This window comes from Apodemus sylvaticus, chromosome X (assembly GCF_947179515.1).
Source record: "Apodemus sylvaticus chromosome X, mApoSyl1.1, whole genome shotgun sequence".
Lineage (NCBI taxonomy): Eukaryota > Metazoa > Chordata > Mammalia > Rodentia > Muridae > Apodemus > Apodemus sylvaticus.
This window is the reverse complement of record NC_067495.1, coordinates 90,073,610-90,097,867: the sequence shown is the minus strand read 5'-3', so window position 1 is coordinate 90,097,867 and position 24,258 is coordinate 90,073,610.

The window sequence follows — 24,258 nt, the reverse complement described above, 5'->3', positions numbered from 1 at the left end:
TACAACATTATTTAATTAATTTGTATCTTGCATAGACAGTACAAAAAGTTCAAGAATCTAATTCCCAGTTTTTTCATGGAAAAAATATATATTTGTTACTAAAATCTGGTATAGGTGTTACTGATTTACATGTTCTTTGAAGCTTTCTCCACTGATGAATTCACAAGTGAGACCTACTGTATGTTGATGCTGTCCTATTTTAAGATACTCTAAAACCAGTTCTAGAAATTTTGTAGTATATATTTATAATTATTCAGTTTTGTAGGTAGTTAAGCCTAGATGCAAAGTGCACAGGTGTGTGTGTGTGTGTGTGTGTGTGTGTGTGTGAGTGGGTGTGTGTGTGTGTGGTGTGATGTGTGTATGTGTACTATGCTTTCCTGCATTCAAAGGAGTACATTGAAATTTTTAATATGGACACATGAAATCATGATGGCAAGGATCATGTTTTCTACTGCAACTGAAAAGGGGGAGACTGAAGCCTGACTAAATATGTAGATTATAACTGACATGACTAAATTCAATTTAATATAAAATACCTGGAAACATTAATAAGATTCAGGAAAATAACAAGAGGGTTTATTTTTTATAGAATTGTTTGGGACCAAATTTAAGTAGAAGAAAGAATAAAGTAAGCATACATAAATATGCATGGGCAGTTGTAATTAAGTAACTACATATAACTTATGGCTACTTAATCTTAACTTTCAAACACAGTTGCAATAACATTTACGGTACTTAAGTATTCATGAATATCTAAATAATAATGTAATTATTCTGTGCTAGTAAGATACAGATAGTTGTTATGTCCTATTACTATAGAGATTTAGTTTCATGGTTTTAATTTTTGATAAATTATGTATTAGTTCTATATGTACTTCATTTTCATACCTCTTTCTCCCACCTACAAACCTTCTCTTGATCATGTAAATTTATAAAATATTTTTAAGCATTATCATGTTACATACAAACATGCAAGTTAGTAGGTACTCATATGAAATATGAAACTGTCTAAATCTAGTTAATTTGCTGTAATGTTAGAGCTGACACTTGGAATTGGATCACAAAGATCACCTATTGAGAAACTGACTTTCTGACTCTCAGAAGTGGGCAATAATGATCATTTTATACTGCAATTTTGTTTTTATAAAAATGTTTCTAATATCAGCTTGTTTAACTTGAAGAGAGTTAGAATACCACTTTTCTCTTTGAAAGATTATGTCAGGTGGTAAGTCAAAACTATAATACTTGATTTATTAATTCATGAAAACTCTAGTTCTTTAATAGTCATTCTTTTTTGGTAATTTTTTTAACGGATTTAAGAACCAGAGCAGATACTTCTCACATGAGATGCTAGTTCAAAAAGATATCCACAATTGGACAGTCTATACAGAGTGAGAAACTTTGGAGGTCTTGCTCATAAAATGGAATGTCTTTATCAAATCCCTCTCCTCAAGGCTCAGAAATCTATGGGTAAGAGGAGGTAGAAAGATGTGTGGTGCACATCTTTAATCCCAGCACTTGGGAGGTAGAAACAGGCAGATTTTTGAGTTCAAGGCCAGCCTGGTCTACAGAGTGAGTTCCAGGACATCCAGGGCCATACAGAGAAACTCTGTCTCAAAAACAAAAACAAAAACAAAGAACGAGAGCAAGAAAGAGCATCACATAGACACATAAGAACTGAGGTGTTTGTTAGAAGGCCTGTGCAGCTCCGAACCAAACAAAATTTCAACACTAAGAATGAAAAGAAAAGAGGACACAAATATCCACTCCTAACTAAGAACCTATTTGTAATTGATAATTGCTGGAAAATGGAAAATAATTTTTCCTATGAAGTGCCTTTGGATATATCAACCACTCTGTAGGGCAAACTCCATGCCAAGAAGTAAGTAGTGAACAATAGAAGTAAGCAATAACATCAAAGTCTAGCTAGCCCTTTACAGTAAGTTCAGGATATTCTAAAATTGGAAGCAAAAAGTTACCTTAAATCCAGTCTTATGAAGCTGATAGAGGCCTTTAGGGACCATTTAAAAAATACAGGAAAATAAATTCAAACAGGTGAAAAAATTAATAAAATTGTTCAAGAGCTGAAAATTGAAATAAAAGTAATCTTAAAAATGCAAACAGTGTACTCTGGAGACGGAAAACCTAGTAAACACAGCAGGAACTACAATGTAAACATCACACAAAGAATACAAGAGAAGGCAGTCAGAATGTCAGGTGTAGAAGATATGATTGAAGAAATCAATATATGGGTCAAGGAAAATGCAAAATTTATAAATTTCATGGCATAAAACATCCAAGAAATCTGGGACACTATGTGAAGGCTAAGCCTTAGAATAATAGAAATAGAAGAAGGACAGGATTCCCAATTCAATAGTTCCCAAAATATTTTCAACAAAATCATAGAAGAAAAATCCTCCAATTAAAGAAAGAAATGCCTATAAACATACCAGAATATCCTCCCACCAAATAATCCAAATACTAATGTGGAGAAAAAAGAAAGATTAAATGTCCCTGGGGAAACAGTCCAAATAACATTTAAAGGCAGGTCTATAAGAATTATATCTGACTTATTAACAGAGACTCTAAAACCCAGAAGGAACTGAGCAGATGACTTACAGTCTCTAAGACACCACAGAGGTCAGCCCACATTAATATACTCACCAAAACTTTTAAACATGATATTTCATGACATAATCAACATTAAACAATATCTATCTAGACATTCAGTTCCAAAGATTATAGCAAGAGAAAAACTCCAACTCAAGGAGGTTACCTACACCCAAGAAAACACAAGAAATAAATAATTCCACTCCAGCAAAATCAAAAGAAGGGAAGCACACATCTGCAGATATGCACCACATATGCATGCATGCACACATGCAAATACACACTACTCCTACCCCCAACATTAAACTACTACCACTACCACCAACATCCAAATAACAGGAACTAACTATCATATCTATTAACATCAATGGACTCGATTCCCCAAGAAAAAGACAGAAGCTCACAGAGTGGATGTGAGATGTTGAAATACCTGAGCAACAAAGATAGACATTACCTCTGAGGAAAGAACTAGAAAAAGATTTATCAAGAAAAGTGAAACAAGAAGTAAATTTGAGTAGCCATGTTAATATCTAACAAACTTTCAATTAAAATTAATCAAGAGAAATGGTTAAAAAAAATCATCATATTATTCAAGAAAAAAATCACCAAGATGATATCTGAATTCTGAGCATTTGTGCCCCAAATGCAAGGGCATCCACATTTGTAAAAGAAATATTACTAAAGTTTAATTCACATATTAAAACCTATACATTATTAGTGGACGATTTCAATACCCCACTCTCACCAATGAACAGGTCATCAAGACAGAAACTTAATAGAGAAATAATTAGACTAACAGACATTGAATAAAAATGACATAACCGAAATCTACAGGAAATTTATCTCAAACACAAAGGAATATATCTTCTTCTCATTACCTTAAAGAACCTTCTCCAAAACTGACCACATAGAAACAAACAAGTATCAACAGCTAAAAGAAAATTAAAATAACAGCATGTTTCTTATCAGACCACCATTTATTAAAGCTGAATTTCAACAATGGAAACAAAATAAAGTCTATGAACAAATGGAAATTGAATAAATGCCTATAAAATGACCACTGTTTCAAGGAATAAAGAAATAAATTAAAGACTGTCTAGAATTTAATGAAATGAATAGAAAACAGACCCTAGTTAATAGGATACAATGAAAGCAAACCTAAAAGGAATGTTCATAGCGCAAAGTACGTTCATAGAGAAATTGAAGAGATCTCATACCAACAACTAAACAGCACACCTACCTGAAAACTCTAGAAAAAATAAAAGTAAACATTACCAAGAGGAGTAGACAGGCGGGAAATAAACATACTCAGGCCTGAGATAAAAAAAAAAAAAAAACAACAAGCAAACAAAACCTCCAAATAAGGAGAACAATGCAAGCAATCACAAAACCAAGAACTGGTTCTTTAAGAAAATAAAATTATAGACAATGCTTTAACCAAACTAACTAATAGGCAGAGAGACTATATCTAAATCAACAAAATCAGAAATGAAAAGGGAGTCATAACAACTGACACCTAAGAAATCCAATATATCTTTTATCTTTAGGTCTTACTTCTATGATTAGTATGCCACAAAACTGAAAAATTGAGAACCTAAATAAAATGGATAACTTTCTTGATAGATATCACTTATTGAAGTTCAGTCATGAACAGCAAACACTTTTAATAGTCCTATAACACCAAGGAAATAGTACCACTCAGTAAAAGCCTACCACCACCACCACCATCATCATGAAGACCACCACCATCAACAACAAAACATCCCATGACAATATTGTTTTATTACAGAATTCTACTAGACATTCAAAGAAGTCCTAATACCAATACTCATCAGGCTAGTTCACAAAACAGAAATAGAAGAATGTGGTAAAACTCATTTTATGAGGCCATAGGTACACTGATGCCTAAACTACTCAAAGACTCAACAAAGAAAGAGAATGTCAGACAAATTTCCCTTATGAAAATAGATGTAAACATACTCAATAAAATACTTATAATCTGAATCTATATCACACTTGTCATGCACCATAATCAAGAGTGCTTCATCCCAGGAATGCAGGGATGGTTCAACATATGAAAGCTCATCGCTGTAATTCACCAAATAAACACACTAAAATCACACATGATCATCTCATTAGATACTATAGAAGCCTTTAACAAAATTCAACACTACTTAATGATATAATTCTTAGAAACATAAGATATATATAGTACATACCTAAACTCAATAAAGGCAATATACAGCAAACCCTTTAGATTAAATTGAGAGAAACAATTCCACTAAAATCAGGACTAAGACAAGATGACTCATTCTCGCCATATCTGTAGGCCGCCAGCGGCCACATACGAACTGGGTTACCTGGAAGAGAATTCTGAGGTTAATGGGAAGGGGGCGAAAGAGAAATGAGTCAAGAGGACAGTTGCCCATAGAGACCGACTTTACTATCATTAAGCCAATATTTATAATCTTAGGAAAAACCACCCTGTCCCCCAAATGGGCGAGAGTTCATAGATCTTCTTCTCTGTGGGTTGTCTGCTTTAGTCACTCAGTTTTCTGTTGGTCTCTGGGTGGAGCTGTGCTGAGGTGAAATCTGCTGTATTGTTATCTTGAATAGGCCAGAGATAAAGCCAAGGAAGGGTGGAGGTTGTAGGCCAGGATTGCAGCAGCTTGAATAGGCCAGAGATAACGCCTGAGGAAGGGTGGGGGTTGCCAGCCAGGAAGGTCACAGCTAAATGCTGTGGGGGGAAGGGACACATATCTGTTCAATATAGTACTTAAAGTTTTATGTAAAACAAAAAGACAACTAAAGGAGATCAAGTTGGAAAAGACAGACATCAAAGTATTGCTATTCTGATTTGATATGACAGTATATATAAGTGACTTCAAAAATCCTACCACAGAACTCCTACAGCTTATAAATACCTTTAGCATCATGAGTAAATAAAATATTTACTAAAATAAAATAGTACTCCCCTATACAAACTATAAATCGGCTGAGAAATAAATGAAGGAGACCACACTTTTCAAAATAGCTGCAAGTAATAAAATATATGTAAGTGAAACTCTAAACAAACAAGTGAAATACTATTTAACAAGAAATTGAAGTCTTTGAAGAAATAAATTAAATACTATTTCCAATGATAGAAATAACACCCATGCACATATATAAGTAAGATTAATGTAGTAAATTGCACATCTTACCAAAAGCAATCTAAGGATACAATGCAATTACCATCAAATTTCTTACACAATACCTTACAGAACTTTAAACAATATTCAACTTTGTATGGAACACCAAAAAAAGAAAGATAGCTAAAATAATCCTATACAATAATATAACTTCTAGAGGTGTTAGCAACTCTGATCTCAATTTGTACTACACAGTAATAGTAATAAAAACTCCATGTTATTTCCATAAACACAGGAAAGTTGAACAGTGGAATCAAGTTGAAAACCAGAAGTAAACACACATTCCAAAGTATCCTCGAGTTTTGACATAGAAGCCAAAATTATATAGTGGGGGGGAAAGAAAGCATCTTTAATAAATATTGTAGGTCTAACTGGTAGTCTGAATGTAAAAGGGTGCAAATAGATCTACATCTATTAGACTGCACAACGTTCAAGTCTATGTGAATCAAAGAACTCAAATTAAAATCAAATACACTAAATCTGATAGAATAAAAATTGGGGAATTCTCCTGGTACAGGAGTCAACTTTCTGAAAAAAAAAAAAAAAACAAAACACCAAAAGCTCAGGTACTAAAATCAATAACTAATAGATATGATCTCATGAAACCGAAAAGCTCTTTAAGGCAAAGGACACCATTAATAAGACAAAATAGCAACCTACAGAATGGAAAAATGCTTCAATAGCACTATATGCAACAGAGGGATGATATCCAAAATGTGTATAGAACTCATGAAATTAGACAACCACAAATTAAATAACCAAATTTAAAAATGAGTTAGAGAGCTGAACTGAGAATCCTCTATAGAGGACTCTAATGACTGGGAAGCATTTAAAGAAAGTTAAACAACCATAGTCATCAGGGAAATGCAAATCAAAACCACTCTGATATCCCATGTTATAGCAGTCTGAATGGCTAACATAAAATCTCAAGCAACAGCTCATGTTAGCAAAGACTTAGAACAAGAGGAATACTCTTCTACTGGTGGTGAGATTGCAAAATTGATCAACAAGTTTGGAAATAAATTTGACAGTTTTTCAGAAAATTTTGGATATTTCTACCTCAAGCCAGAGCTACACCACTCCTGAACATGCAACTAACATATGCCCCACCCTAACACAAGTGTACTTGCTCACTTGCAACTTTATTCATAATAACCAGAAACTGGAATCATCTGAGAGGTCCCTCAACTGAAGAATGGATAAAGAAAATGTGGTACATTTACAAAATAGAATATTGCTCATCTATTAAAAATAATGATATCATGAAACTAAAAAATATCCTGAGTTAGGATATTTTCTGAAATATCCTCAGACTGAAAAAGGCATGTATGGTATATACTCACTTCTAAATGGCTATTAGATACAAAGTAAAGGATAAACATATTGCAATGCCTAGACCCAAAGAAAATGAATAACAAAGAATTTCCAAGGAGGATACTTGAATCTGAGAAGAGAAAATAAAATAGTCATTAAGGGTGGATAAATGTAGAGAACTAGATGGGACAAGTGAATTGTGGGTGTTGATTTATATGGAGAGCTGGAGAGAGAAGGCCAGGATTATGAATGGAAACTGGCTGTGGAGGTAGGAATGTGACATATAAAGGATGTATCAGAGCCCTAGAATTGCGGAGGCTTTAGGGAGTCTATTAGAGTGACTCTAGCTCTGATGCCTAGCAGCCAGAGATATGGAGTCTTATGTAAGAATTATATGATCTTATTGAGTTACTGAGATCTGAGCGTTGTTATGACCAAGGGTATGGTTGATTATTATCCATTACTTTGCTCTGACTTCTTCATATTTCTATTACAGATTCATTTTTTGTAATTTTCTATATTCTTTTACATTCCAAATGGTTTCCCCTTTCCCGGTTCCCCTCTCCCCATAAGTCCCATAAGCCCTCTTCCCTTCGCCCATTCCCCAATCACCTCTCTCCCATTTCGTTGTTCTGGTACTCCCCTACAATGCTCATTCAAGCCTTTCCAGGAGGAGGGCCCTCTCCTTCCTTCTTCTTAGGAATTATTTGATATGTTGATTATTGATATGTTAATAATTTGATATGTCTTTTTTAATTCTATGTATTCTTTATTTACATTTCAAATGATTTCCCCTTTTCTGGGTCCCCACTCCCCGCAAGTCCCATAAGCCCTCTTCCCTCCCCCTGTTCCTCCATCTACTCCTTCCCACTTCCCTGTTCTGGTATTCCCCTATACTGTTGCATTGAGTCTTTTCAGAACCAGGGGCCACTCCCCCGTTCTTTTTAGACATCATTTAATATGTGGATTATTTCTTGGGTATTCCAAGATTCTAGGTTAATATCCACTTATCAGTGAGTGCATACCATGATTGATCTTTTGAGACTGGGTTACCTCATTTAGTATGATGTTCTCCAGCTCCATCCATTTGTCTACAAATTTCATGAATTCATTGTTTCTACTGGCTGAATATTACTCCATTGTGTAAATATACTGCATTTTTTGTATCCATTCCTCCATGAGAGACACCTGAGTTTTTTCAAGCTTCTGGCTACTACAAATAGGGCTGCTATGAACATAGTGGAGCATGTATCCTTATTACATGCTTGGAAATCCTCTGGGTATATTCCCAGGAGTGGTATAGCAGGGTCCTTAGGAAGTGCCATGCCCAGTTTTCTGAGAAAACTCCAGACTGATTTCCAAAGTGGTTGCACCATCTTACAATCCCACCAGCAGTGGAGGAGTGTTCCTTTTTCTCCACATCCTTGCCAGCACCTGCTGTCTCCTGAGTTTTTGACCTTAGCCATTCTGACTGGTGTGAGGTGAAATCTCAGGGTTGTTTTGATTTGCATTTCCCTAACAATTAATGATGTTGAACATTTCTTAAGGGTGTTTCTCAGCCCTCTGAAGTTCTTCATATGAAAATCATTTGTTTAGCTCGGTACCCCACATTTTAATGGGGTTATTTGGTTCTCTCGGTTATACCTTATTGAGTTCTTTGTATATATTAGATATTAGCCCTTTGTTAGATTTAGGGTTGGTTAAAATCCTTTCCCAATCTTTTGGTTGCTGTTTTGTCCTTTTGAAAGTGTCATTTGCCTTACAGAAACTTGGTAGTTTTATGAGGTCCCATTTGTCAATTCTTGATCTTAGAGCATATGATATTGCTGTTTTATTCAGGAACTTTTCCCCTGTGCCCATGTCCTCAAGGGTCTTCTGCAGTTTCTTTTCCGTTAGTTTCAGGTTGTCAGGTTTTATGTGGAGGTCCTTGATCCATTTGGCATTGAGCTTAGTACAAGGAGATAAGAATGGATCAATTCACATTCTTCTGCATGCTGACCTCCAATTGAACCAACACCATTTGTTGAAAAGACTATCTTTTTTTCCATTGGATGCTTTCAGCTCCTTTGTCAAAGATCAAGTGACCATAGGTTTGTGGGTTCATTTCTGGGTCTTCAATCCTATTTCATTGATCCGCTTGCCTGACATTGTACCAATACCATGCAGTTTTTATCACTATTGCTCTGTAGTAAAGTTTAAAGTATGGGATACTGAATCCCCCTGAAGTTCTTTTACTGTTGAGAATATTTTTTAACTATCCTGGGTTTTTTTGTTATTCCAGATGAATTTGAGCATTGCTCTTTCGAGCTCTATGAAGAACTGGGTTGGGATTTTGATGGGGATTGCACTGAATCTGTAGATTGCCTTTGGCAAGATGGCCATTATAACTATATTAATCCTGCCAATCCATGAGCATGGAAGATTTTTCCATTTTCTGAGATCTTCTTCGATTTCCTTCTTCGGAGATCTGAAGCTCTTGTCATATAGGTCTTTCACTTGTTTGGTTAGAGTCACCCCAAGATACTTTATGCTGTTTGTGGCTATTGTGAAGGGTGTCATTTCCCTAATTTCTTTCTCAGTCTGCTTATCCTTTGAGTATATAAAGGCTACTGACTTGCTTGAGTTGATTTTGTAGCCAGCCACTTTGCTGAAGTTGTTTATCAGCTGAAGGAGTTCTCTAGTAGAGTTTTTTTGGTCACTTAAGTATACTATCATATCATCTGCAAATAGTGAAAGTTTGACTTATTCCTTTCCAATTTGTATCCCTTTGACCTCCTTTTGTTGTCTAATTGCTATGGCTAGGACTTCAAGAACTATATTGAAAAGATATGGAGAGAGGGTGCAGCCTTGTCTAGTCCCTGATTTTAGTGGGATTGCTTCAAGTTTCTCTCCACTTATTTTGATCTTGTCAACTGGTTAGCTCTATATTGTTTTTACTATATTTAGATATGGGCCTTGAATTCCTGTCATTTCCAAGACTTTTAGCATGAAACGATGCTGAATTTTGTCAAATGCTTTTTCAGCATCTAATGAAATGATCATATGCTTTTTTTCTTTGAGTTTGCTTATGTAGTGGACTGCATTGATGGATTTCCTTATATTGAAACATCCCTTCAACCTTGCGATGAAGCCTACTTGATCCTGGTGAATGATTGTTTTGATGTGTTCTTGGATTGGGTGGGCAAGAATTTTATTGAGTAGTTTTGTATCGATATTCATAAGAGAAATTGGCCTGAAATTCTCTTTCTTTGTTTGATCTTTGTGTGCTTTTGGTATCAACATAATTGTGGCTTTGTAAAAGGAGTTGGGTAGTTTTCCTTCTGTTTCTATTTGGTGGAATAGTTTGAAGAGTATTGGTGATAAGTCTTCTTTGAAGGTCTGATAGAATTCTGCACTGAAACCATCTGGTCCTGTGCTTTTTTTTTGGTTGGAATTCTGTCTATGACCCCTTCTATTTCTTTAGGGGTTATGGGTCTGTTTAGATGATCTATTTGATCCTGGTTTAATTTTGGTATTTGGTATCTGTCAAGGAAATTGTCCATTTCCTCCAGATTCTCCAGTTGTGTTGAGTACAGGCTTTTGTAGTAGGATCTGATGATTTTTTTTTAATTCCCTCAGTTTCTGTTGTTATATCTCCCTTTTCATTTCTAATTTTCTTAATCTGGATACTGTCTCTGTGCCTTTTGGTTAGTCTGGCTAAGGGTTTTTCTATCTTGTTGATTTTTTTCAAAGAACCAGCTCCTGGTTTTGCTGATTCTTTGTATGGTTTCTACTTGACTTATTTCAGCCATGAGTTTGATGATTTCCTGTCTTCTCCTCCTCCTGGGTGAATTAGCTTCTTTTTGTTCCAGGGCTTTCAGTTGTTCTGTTAATCTTCTAGTGTATGCTCCTGTGAATTTCTTTTTGGAGGCACTCAAAGCTATGAGTTTTCCTCTTAGCACTGCTTTCATTGTGTTCCATAGATTTGTGTATGTTGTGCCTTCATTTTCATTAAATTCTAAGAAATCTTTGATTTCTTTCTTTATTTCTTCCTTGACCAAGATATTATTGAGTAGAGTATTGTTCAGTTTCCATGTGTATGTGGGTTTTCTGTTGTTTTTACTGTTACTAAACAGCACTTTTACTCCATAGTGATCTGATAGGAGGCATGGGATTATTTCAATCTTCTTATATTTGTTGAGGTCTGTCTTGTGACCAACTATATGATCTATTTTGGAGAAGGTACCATGAGGTGCTGAGAAAAAGGTATATTCTTTTGCTTTGGGATGAAAAGTTATATATATATATATATATATATATATATATATATATATATATATATATATATATTAACTCCAATTGGTTCAAAGCTTCAATTAGTTTCATTGTCTCCCTGTTTAGTTTCTGTTTTCCTGATCGGCCCATTGGTGAAAGTGGAGTGTTGAAGTCACCCACAATTTTGTTCCAGGGCTTTCAGTTGTTCTGTTAATCTTCTAGTGTATGCTCCTGCGAATTTCTTTTTGGAGGCACTCAAAGCTATGAATTTTCCTCTTAGTACTGCTTTCATTGTGTCCCATAGATTTGTGTATGTTGTACCGTCATTTTTGTTAAATTATAAAATAATCTATGATTTCTTTCTTTATTTCTTCCTTGAACAAGGTATCATTGAGTAGAGTATTGTTCAGTTTCTATGTGTATGTGGGCTTTCTGTTGTTTTTATTGTTATTAAATACCACTTTTACTCCATAATGATCTGATAGGAGGCATGGGATTATTTCAATCTTCTTATAGTTGTTGAGGTCTCTCTTGTGATCAACTATATGATTTTGGAGAAGGTACTGTGAGGTGCTTTGGGATGAAAAGTTCTATATATATATCTGTTAAATCCATTTGGTCCAAAGCTTCAATTAGTTTCACTGTCTCCCTGTTTAGTTTCTCTTTTCCTGATTGGTTCATTGAGGAGAGTGGAGTGTTGAAGTCACCCACAATTATTGTGTTAGGTGCAATGTGTGCTTTGAGCTTTAGTAAAGTTTCTTTTATGAATGAGGGTGGCCTTGTATTTGGAGCATAGATGTTTAGGATTTAGAGTTCTTCTTGTTGGATTTTTCCTTTGACCAGCAAGAAGTGACCTTCCATGTCTCTATTGATGACATTAGGTTGAAAGTCCATTTTATCTGATATTAGAATGGCAACTCCAGCTTGTTTCCTGAGACCATTTGCTTGTAGAATTGTCTTCCAGCCTTTTACTCTAAGGTAGTTTTTGTCTTTGACACTGAGGATTGTTTCCTGTATGCAGTGAAATGTAGGGTCCTCTTTATGTAAGCAGTCTGTTAGTCTGTGTTCTTTTTAATTGGGTAATTGAGCCCATTGATGTTAAGAGATAGTAAGGAGTAGTGGTTATTGCTTCCTATCATTTTTGATGTTAATTTTATACTTGTGTGGTTATCTTCTTTTGGGTTTGATGAAAGAAGCTTAATATCCTACTTTTTCCAGGGTATAGTTTCCCTCGTTGTAATGGTGCTTTCCCCCTATTATCCTTTCTGGGCCTGGGTTTGTAGAAAGATATTGTGTAAATTTGGTTTTGTCATAGAATATCTTGGTTTCTCCATCTAAATTGATTGAGAGTTTCACTGGGTATAGTAGTCTTGGCTGGCATTTGTGTTTTCTTAGAGTCTGCATGAGCTCCGCCCAGGATCTTCTAGCTTTCATGGTCTCTGGTGAGAAGTCTGGTGTAATTCTGATAGGTCTTCCTTTATATGTTACTTACCCTTTTTCTCTTACTGCCCTAAGTATTCTCTCTTTGTTTAGTACATTTGGGGTTTTGATTATTATGTGATGGGAGATAGTTCTGTTCTGGTCCAATCTGCTTGGAGTTCTGTAGGCTTCTTGTATTTTCATGGGCATTTCTCTCTTTAGGTTAGTGAAGTTTTCTTCCATAATTTTGTTGAAGACATCTGCTGTCCCTTTAAGTTGTAAATCTTCACTTTCAACAATGCCTATAATCCTTAGATTTGGCTTTCTCATTGTGTCCTGGATTTCCTGGATGTTTTGGGTTACAAGCTTTTTGAATTTTGCATTTTCTTTAACTGTTGAGTCCATGGTTTCTATGGTATCTTTGGCATCTGAGATTCTTTCTTCTATCTCTTGTATTCTGTTGTTGATATTTGTATCTATGGTCCCTGATTTCTCCCCAAGGTTTTCTATTCCAAAGCTGTCTCCCTTTGTGCTTTCTTAGTTGTTTCTACTACTGTTTTCAGATCCTGGAAGTTTTTGCTCAGTTTCATCATTTGCTTGTTTCTGTTTTCCTCTAATTCTTTAAGAGATTTTTGTGTTTCCACTTTCATGACTTCTGCCTGTTGATCAAAGTTCTCTTGTATTTTTTAAGTGATTTTTGCATTTCCTCTTTATTGGCTACAAACCTCTGACCCATATTGTCCTGAATTTCTTTAAGTGATTTTTGTTTTTCCCTTGTAAGGGCTTCTAGCTTTTGATCATTTTTCTCCTGAATTTCTTTAAGAGATTTATTTATGTCCTTTATATATTCCTCTAACAGCATCCTTAAATGCTTTTAAATCCAACTCTTGTTTTTTTGGTGTGTTGGGGTTTCCAGGACTTGCTATTGTTGGATAATTGGGTTTAGATGCTGCCATAATGCTTTGGTTTCTGTTAGTAATGTTCGTACGCTTGCCTTTAGCCATCTTGTTCTCACTGGTGTTAGATGGTCTTATTGTCACTGGCTGGTGACACAACTTATTGTGGACCTTTAGGGCTATTTCCAAGACACTGGATGACTGGGTTTCCTCTGGCACAGATTACTGATATGCTGCCTTCCTCTTTTGTGCCTTTGGAGCCCTGCTCAATCTTGCCTCAGGAAATGTTATACTTGGGTTGTCAAGGTGAACCAGATGTTCGTAGACAGCTCTGTTATGGAAAAAAGATGGTGTGTGTGTATGGGGGGTCACTACCTCTGTTGATTCTCATGTAGGATACAGGCCCCATGACCAACCAGCTTGCAGATAAACCACCTATGTTCTCAGGTCCTGAGCGCAGGCAGAGCCCTGGAGTTTTGCACCCTCAGAGATCTTAAGCTCAGGATAATACAGTACCTAGTAATGTTTTTCTGCCCTGTCAGGCCACAAAGATGGCCATGGGGAGTGACTCCCTCTGTTGTTCTCTGCACAGGATACAGGCCCCAAGACCTACCAGCTGGGAGATGAACCACCTGTGTCCTCAGGTCCTGGGCACAGGCAGACCTCTGGCAGTTTGCACCCCCAGAGATCTAAATCTCAGGGTGATACAGTACCTAGTGATGCTCTTCTGTTCCAGCAGGCAGTGAATATGGCCGTGGGGATTCTCTCCCTCTGCTGCTCTCCAGGCAGGACACAGGCCCCATGCCAGGAGGACTGGCAGACCAACCACCTATGTGCTCAGTTCTTGGGTGCAGGCAGACCGCTGGCGGTTTGCACCCTCAGATATCTAAAGCTCGTGGTGATATAGTACCTAGTGATGGTATTATGCTCCAGCAGGCAGGGAATATGCTGTGGGATTCTCTCCCTGTGCTGGTCTCCAGGCAGGACACAGGCCCCACGCCCGGAGGTCTGGCAGATGAACTGCCTATGTGCTCACATCCTGAGTGCAGGCAGACCCCTGGCAGTTTGCACGCCCAGAGATCTAAACTCAGGGTGATACAGTACCTAGTGAAGCTCTTCTGCCCCTGCAGACTGCCAATATGGCTGCGGGGATTCTCTCCCTCTGCTGGTCTCCCAGCAGGACACAGGCCCCATGCCCTGAGGTCTGGCAGATAAACCACCTATGTGCTCAGTTCTTCTGTGCAGGCAGAACCCTAGTGGTTTGCACCCCCAGAGATCTAAAGCTCGGGTGTTACAGTACCTAGGCATGCTCTTCTGCCCTGGCTGGCAGTGAATATCTTGATATGTCTTGAGTATTCAGAGCTTCTGGTCTAATTAATATCCACTTATCAGTGATTTCGGTCCATTCTTTTGTGATTGGGTTACTTCACTTAGGATGATATTTTTCTAGTTTCAAACATTTGCCTAAAAATTTCACGAATCCATTGTTTTTAATTGCTGAGTAGTATTCCACTGTGTAAATAAACCACATTTTCTGTATCCATTCCTCCATTGAGGGGCATCTGGTTTCTTTCCAGCTTTTGGCTATTATAAATAAGGCTGCTATGAACATAGTGGTGCATGTGTCCTCATTGCATGCCAGGAAGTCCTCTGGGCATAAGCCCAGGAGTAGTATAGCAGGGTCCTCTGGAAGTGTCATGCCCAGTTTTCTGAGGACCCACCGGACTGATTTCCAGAGTGATTGTACCAGCTTTGCACTCCCACCAGCAGTGGAGGAGTGTTCCTCTTTCTCCACATTCTCATCAACAGCAGCTCTAAAAACTCTGCTGTCTCCTGAGTTTTTAATCTTACCCATTCTTACTGGTGTAAGGTGAAAACTCAGGGTTGTTTTGATTTGCATTTCCCTAATGACTAATGATGTTGAACTTTTCTTAAGGTGCTTCTCAGCCATTCAGAGTTCTTCAGGTGAAAATTTTTTATCTCTATACCCCATTTTTGATAGGGTTATTTGGCTTTCTGGAGTCTACCTTCTTGAGTTCTTTGTATATATTGGATATTAGCCCCGTCAGATATAGTGTTGGTAAAGATCTTTCCCAATTTGTTAGTTGCCGTTTTGTCCTTTTGACAGTGTCCTTTGCCTTACAGAAACATTGTAATTTTATTAGGTCCCATTTGTCAATTCTTGATCTTAGAATGTAAGCTATTGGTGTTCTGTTCAGGATATTTTCCCCTGTGTCCATGTCCTGAAAGGTCTTCCCCAGTTTCTTTTCTATTAGTTTTAGTGTGTCTGGTTTTATGTGGAGGTCTTTGATCTACTTGGAGTTGAGCTTAGTACATGGAGATAATAAAGGTTTGATTTGCATTCTTCTGCATACTGGCTTCATCCCAGGGATGCAGGGATGACTCTCACAAAATTCTTAATGATATTTCTGACATTTTTCATGTTTATTCCTTAGTACATACTGAAAGAAGAATGTAGGGAATGCTTTTTATTACTGGGACTAGATTGAGCTATCATTGGAGCTCCTTGGGCTTGTGGGGGTTTCACATACATGCTGCCTAGAATGTGACTTCTGTATATTCTATTTCTATTAAAAACTTAATCATGACTTTTGGGGAGTAGGGGTGGCCAGAAAAGGGGAAATCATTTTGAAATGTAAATAAAAAATACATCAAATAAAAAAAAAAAAACTTAATCACATTGAGTGAGTATCCTTACCAAATATTCTTACTGGTAAAGCTTAAGACCATTTTTAGGAATTTTAAGAGAAATTAATGATTCTCCATTATTAGGGCAACATAAAAAGAAAAAAAAAGCAACTTCGCAGGGTTCATGGTGTATGGTTCATAATATGACTTTGCATATTTTGGTCATTCTACCTATTTAACCTTTATAAATATGGAGAAAACTCTTATTGCAATTTCATTTTTAAGATATTCAAGCAAGTTCATGGAAAGTCATAATTTTCTAGAAAAACAATTATAGGTAATCAGATATATAGCATGGATATTTTCTGATTCATGTAATTTTAAATAAATTTAAAGGTGTAAGAGAATTTAAATAAAAATTGAACCACATACAAAATACAAAATTACAAAAGAACATTTTGGTATGTGAAGAACATTTAATAAACAAACAAATGATACAGCTTTAAAAAAATGATGCTTTAAGCTGAAAGAAAAAAAGCTGTATTCAAAAAAGCACAAGTAGCATGTTGTTATTATAAAACATCAAGTAAAGGCAAAACTAATTGAAAGCAGTAAAAATCACACCAATGTTTGTTTGGTATATGGTGAGGAAAATGGCTGCCAAGAAGAATAATATTTGTACAAGATTATATATTATGTATTTTTATAGTGGTTACATTTATATTGATTATTATATTTTTCATAATTTACAAAACTTTAAATAGACAGCCTGACATAAAGCTACATTTCATTAATCATTTCAGCACTTCAGAGTTTATGACATTAGGATTGTGCATTCTAGTATAGCCCTAGTTACAAAGCAAGAATAAAAGTATGTTAATTAAAAATGGTATTTTTTCTTACTTTTATTTTTTCTTATAATTCAGTCGTTGCCCCCTCCTGGTTCCCTTCCCACAGTCCCTCATCACATTCCTCCTCTCCATTGTATCCAAGAGGATGCCCCTCACTTACCAGGCCTTCCCACTCCATAGAGCCTCAAGTCTCTGGAGAGTTAGGCATGTCTTCTTCCACTGAGGCCAGACAAGGCAGTGCTCTGCTGTATATGTGTCAGGGGTTTTAGACCAGCTTGTGTATGATGCCTGTTGGTAGCTCAGTCTTTGAGAGATCTCAGGGGTCCTAGTTAATTGATACTGCTGGTCTTCCAATCGGGTTACCCTCCTCCTCTGCTTTTTCCAGACTATCCCTCATTCAACCCTACAGTTCCCCAACTTGAGTCCATTGGTTGGGTGTAAGTATATGCTTCTATCTCAGTCAGCTGCTTGTTGGGCCTCTTGGATGACAGTCATGTTAGGCTCCTGTCTGTAAGCACACTGTAAGCATTAGTTATAGTGTCAGGCCATGGAGCCTTCTTTTGAGATGGGTCCCAATTTGTGCCCGTCACTAGATCTCCTTTGCTTCAGTCTCTTCTTCTTTTTTATCCCTATAGTTCTCTTGGACAGGAACAATTCTGGTTCAGTATTTTTGACTGTGGTAAGTCTAGCCTTAACTATGTTAACTCAATGATAGGCATATTATATTCAAAGCAATTTACTCAGACATAAGTAAGTCAGACTTAAATATACACACATCATGGACTTGTATTCAAAAAATCAATTTGAGATTAAGAAGCAAATTTACAAACAGCAAATTGTCATTTTATCAATAATATAATAATATTTGAATATGATGTGGTAGTTTAAATGTCAAATTCCCCTGCTATAAATTCACATACTTAAATATTTGGTTCCCAAATGGTATCTCTGTTAGGGAAAGTGATGCAGCCTTTCAAGATGAAGTACATCAGTACTGTTCTACTTCCATATGTAATCTCTCAGCCTCCTGCTTTGATCCCCCCCACTATTATACCGCCTCTTTCTGGTTACTTCTTCTATAAGATTCTTTTGGTCATGATATTGTATAAAGCAACAAATTTTAATGAAATTTGTAATAAATAATGGGCTATTATTGTGAAGAAATTGTCCATGCTGGGGATTGGAGGAGTATAGAAGATTTTAAGTTTTTGTTGTTTGTTTTTTCTTTCCATGGCATCAGGAATTTCTAGTGGTTCCCCTGTTCCCTAACCCCTACTCCTGCATATTTCTACTTATTTTCTGATGCTCTGTACTTCTTTCCTGTCTATTCCCATACCTAATCTTGTACCACTTTATATCCTCTCTCCTCTTCCCCTCACAGATCCAGCTCCCTCTACCTTTCATGATTATTTTTTTCTCCCTTCTAAGTAGGATTGAAGTATCCACACTTTGGTCTTCCTTCTTGTTAAGCTTCATATAGTCTGTGAAGTTTTGCACGAGAAAAATTGATTGATATCTTAAGTAGAACTTATATATATATATATATATATATATATATATATATATATATATATATATATATATATATAATGTAACATATATTGTATATATAATGTAACATATATTTTATATATATATATATATAAAATAGAGTTAAGAGTAATGAAGATTCTAGAGGCCTGGTTCAAGAGATTATAGAGGGCAACATTTATATTAACAGAAACTGTCCTAGAGGCCAGATATTTTGGGAAAGAATCTGTTTGCCTTCTGTTATTGACATAAGGACTTGCCTGAGAAGTTTTAAAGTAATGGTTTAATTTCTTTGGTGGAAATTTCAAGACAGCATATCATTGTTTCTCATAAGTGTCTCTCATGACTTCTTTTCTTTAATTAGTTCTACAATGAAATAGAACATGTAGTATAGAACAAAATATAATTGTACTGTTTGGAAAGAAGGAAGATGAGAAAGTTTCTTGTTACAGAAAAAGCATGTGCTGAAAGAAGGGTTGCAATTGTTAAGACAATAACACACTTAAGGAATGTGGGGCCTTTCCTATATTGCAAAAATGGAAAGGTTACCTGAAAGACAAGGGGACATCTAGTTTGATTTCTATCTTCCAAAAAAGTGTAAGTATATTTTTGTTCCTAAGGAACAACTGGGAAAAAATTTTACTAGTATTTGATTTGATTGGGCCAGGGCCTACTGCAAGCACACAGTGCAACTTATTTATATAGTTCAAATGTACTATGTATATGTGCCACAGAGTCACGAAAGATGCAATAACTAAGAGGTAATAGATTCATTCTCCTTGATTTCAAAAGATCACTGTGGCCAGGGAATATGTGTCATTACTATAGTTGCTGTAAGAAGGCCCTAAGAGAGAAGGATGTTTCTAGAAGGCCTTATGTGAAGCAGTGAAAATAAAGACTGGATTGCAGTGCAGATATGAAGATGTTGAAGATGTCAGAGCCATGAGTCATATCCAAAGAAGAACTACATACAGGGTGGAATAACAGGCTGGAGAAAAAAGTATGTTTCAGAAAACAAAGTTTGAGGGGTCTGATGAAAGAAAATCCCAGATATTGAGAATGGAGCTACTGAATTTTGTCTATATTCCTAAATTTCAAACTTGCTTTAGTCCTATTTTTTTTCATTACACCTCCATTTCTCCTCTTTGGAATGAGAATGTGTCTTCTGTGCCACTGAATGTTTAAAATAGGTAATTTACTTTTTTGACTTTATAGAATGTTACATTTAAGAGATTGCCTTGAGTCTCAAAAGAGATGTTATATTTTTATACAGTGTTGAGACTGTGAAAGATCATGAAAACTTTAAACTTGGACTAAAACATTTTGTATTTTTATTTTGCCATCTATCTGTGGGGGTAAATGTTCAACATGCATCATAGGCTTATATATTTGAATATTACTCCCTAGTTGTTGGCATTGTTAAATGGTGTTTCTCTTTTGTAAAGAAATGAGTCATGCTGGATGTAAACCTATCTTGTTTGCTTCTCATGAACTCAATTATATCCGCATTCACTTTACTTACACACAAAGACAAATCTAAGGTTCTAAGACAATCATACAAATTTGGCTGTTGACACAAATTCTCCTATAACATCTCCATATTAGCATAAAAAGTCTCAGTTTTTCTCAAGAATAAATAATTTTATGTATTAATCAAACATTTGAACATATATAATTATGTGGAGAGATGGGTTCAAACACCCTTCTTCCAGCTCAAAAAAGAACACCAAAACAGCTTGGGGAGAGGATACCTACATATCTTTTTCCTGTATTATGTAACAGGCCTATAACTAGTTGCACTAGTGTTGCTGGTCACTAAATATTAATGGACTGGAATTATCACAAATATCCTACAATATGAAAAACAGAACCATGCAGTAAAAACTCAAATGCCAATAGGAAGAGAATTACAGTTTTAGACAGGGACAATTTTGTAGATGAGCATCTTCAGTGCATTCCTTTGTCAATTTGCTTTGTAATATATAATAATTTTATGTGCATAAGAAACATTGAAGCTTTTGTTGTTTGTTGGTTTTGTTAAAGTTTAGAATTTTATATGTTTAATACTGCCATACAAAAAGTTTGGTTGAGATCTCACATTTTTACATTTTTTCATAAAAATGTGTCTATTACCTTCCCCTTCCCTTTTGTCTCTCCAGTGTCTTTTGTTTACTTTTTATTGCAGCATACATACATAGAAACAAATTTATAAATGCAATCTTCTGAGTCTGTTTTTTTGTTTGTTTTTATATACTTCAGGGATAGCCATTTTGAAGTGAAAAAATAGTAAGTGAAATCCTTCCAGAAAGGAGCTAATTCTCTCCAAGAAGTAATTGTTTGTGTATAGCTCTTTGTTTATAGGTGGGTCATGTGAAATTTTTCTCCTTCAACAATGGCAAATGCGTTGATGTTTCCATTTTTCCAATTTTGTTTATGTAGACATTTCTAGAAAAATGCATAGAATATCTACTAGTCTGACTCATAGAATCTTTCTATTTCTACTTCCATAATGTTCTCTGAGCCTGAGAGACAGAAGTTGTAATGTAGACATATCCACTAGCACTGGGCTTCACATGATTGCATAATCTCTGAATTGTATCCAGTTATGGTTTTCTGTGGTGATCTCAATCTGCTATAAGAAGAAGCTTCTCTGATGACTGAGAATAGATACACCTATCCATGTATATAATGATATGATTTAAAATGTACCTTGAGAGCTTCATTGATTGTGTTCAAGTAGGTGAACAGATCTACTAAAATAGAGTCCAAAGACTGGTCCTTCTTTATTAAGAAAAGGTTCTCCTCTTTGATTGAGCATACAACTGTGGGAAACACTCACTTGGAATATATAAGGAAGGAAGTGGACACTTGTTTAGCAATTATGATCAGCAGAATAGATCCTAGCAATTAGTGGGTTGACAGATGATGTATCTATCATCTCATTTGCTAACCAAAGGGAATACTACAAACAATCCAGGCTATTGCCAATGCTTTGAGTTGCTCTTCCAAAACTGATGGTAAGGTCTTCTTGATGAATATAATATCTACACAGCTCATTGAGCATGGAGAACTTGAACTGTTGCCTGCCTACCTAGAGACATCATTCCTACTAACTAGTATTCATAGTACTGGAAGGTACTCAACACTGTGTCAAAGAAAAAATTAAATATTACCATGTACAAATCTTCTGTCTATAATGATGATCTGCCTACAAGATGCAAGAGTACAACAGTAGCACAAAGTGTGAGGGAGCATTTAAAGCCTACTCTCTGAGATGTAATACATACGATACCCAGTACTGCTCATGTGGCTAAGACCATGAGGTCAAATCAGCTAGGTACCTAGCTAGCTTAATAGCAAATACTACTTTTCTGAAATAGAAATGTAGCAATTAAATGACTTCTGATAGCACTCTGCTATATTCACAGATCAGTGCCTTGCTCAGTCATTATCAGAGAAACTTCCTTTTGCAGCAAATGGGAACAAATACAAAACCCCACATGAGACATTATGCAGAAAGTAAGAAACCTTATAACACCTAGTCCTGCACAATTTCTCTTCATCCCACAAATTTCAGAGAACCATGCAGAAAAAGGGGAGATACAATTGTAGAAAACCCGAGGAGATGGAGAACACCATTGGAACAAAACCTTTTAAACACCGAAGGACAAATGGACACAGGAATTTCCAGAGACTATAGCAGCATGCACAGGATCTGAAGATGTCTGTCTTAAGAGCATCCCATTGCTGAGAGGAGTAGACATAACCCCCCACCACCCAATCTCCTGCCAAGAAGCAAGCTCCAGTTGAAAATCACTTGCAGATGGAAAAATTAGTTTTAAATAACCAAGCCTCTCAGGTGATACAAACCACTCTTTTTTTTTTAATTTGATATATTTTTTATTTACATTTCAAATGATTTCCCCTTTCCTGGACCCCCACTCCCCAAAAGTCCCATAAGCCCCCTTCCCTCCCCCTTTTCTCCCATCCACCCCTTCCCACTTCCATGTTCTGGTTTTGCCCTATACTGATGCACTGAGTCTTTCCAGAACCAGGGGCCACTCCTCCATTCTTCTTGTATATCATTTGATGTGTGGATTATGTTTTGAATAATTCCAATTTTCTAGGCTAATATCCACTTATTTTTAATAGGGTTATTTGGTTTTCTGGGGTCTAACTTCTTGAGTTCTTTGTATATATTGGATATTAGCCCTCTATCTGATGTAAGGTTGGTGAAGATCTTTTCCCAATTTGTTGGTTGCCAATTTGTCCTTTTGATGGTGTCCTTTGCCTTACAGAAACTTTGGAATTTTATGAGGTCCCATTTGTCAATTCTTGATCTTAGATCATAAGCTATTGGTGTTCTGTTCAGGAACTTTCTCCCTGTACTGATGTCCTCAAGGGTCTTCCCCATTTTCTTTTCTATTAGCTTCAGAGTGTCTGGCTTTATGTGGAGGTCCTTGATCCATTTGGATTTGAGCTTAGTACAAGGAGACAAGGATGGATCAATTCGCATTCTTCTGCATGCTGACCTCCAGTTGAACCAGCACCATTTGTTGAAAAGGCTATATTTTTTCCACTGGATGTTTTCAGCTCCTTTGTCGAGGATCAAGTGGCCATAGGTGTGTGGGTTCATTTCTGGATCTTCAATCCTATTCCTCCTCCACTGCTGGTGGTGTTGCAAATTGGTACAAACCACTCTTAAGGGCAGGCCCCATATCCAACTGTAGATGGCCAACATACACATACTCAAACATTCACACCAAAGAAAACCTCAGATGGCATTGTTGGAGGTTTTTGTCTCTTGATATTTTGTCAGGGATTTATTTTAATATTACAGATCCTCTGTGTATACTTTATGGTTTCAATGCTTGTGGTTTTAATGGAATTCCTATGTGTGAACTCATACAATTTTTGTGATTTTTTTTTCCTTTGGCTACTTTTCATCTGCTTGTTGGTTTTGTCTTATTCTAGTTTGGCTTTTCATTGTACTTAATTTTGTTTTAACATTATTTTAGATGCCTATTTTTTTCTATCAAGAAACATAAATGGTATAGATTCAGAATGGAGGATAGGTGAGAAAGAAGAGTTGGGACAGTAGAAATTATAATCAGAATATAGAGTATACAAAAAAATGAATTTTATTTAACAGAAAAAAATAGATAAAAATAATTAAAAATGCAGTGAGGAATTGTGATGAATTACCGAATTGACAGTGGTAGATTTTTTTAAGACCCATGACCTTTCTAGCCCTGGATAGTTACTTAGTTTTTTTAGTACTAGACATGAATTTCTACTGCTGAGTGGGCTTTGGGCCTTAAGTACAATTATAGCCACCAACATGTTAGTTTATTGCACATTTACAGATATCTTGCCATATGGTCCTTTTTGATGGTTCATAGGTGTTACAGCTGGGTAGGCCTATTAATTACTTTCCTTCCGCTGAAGTATTGAAAGTATTTTCTGAATGCTAGAGTGAAGGAAGTGGATACTTTTAGGTTAGGTCAAGCAGAAATCATGGCACTTCCCTGTACTGTATAATGT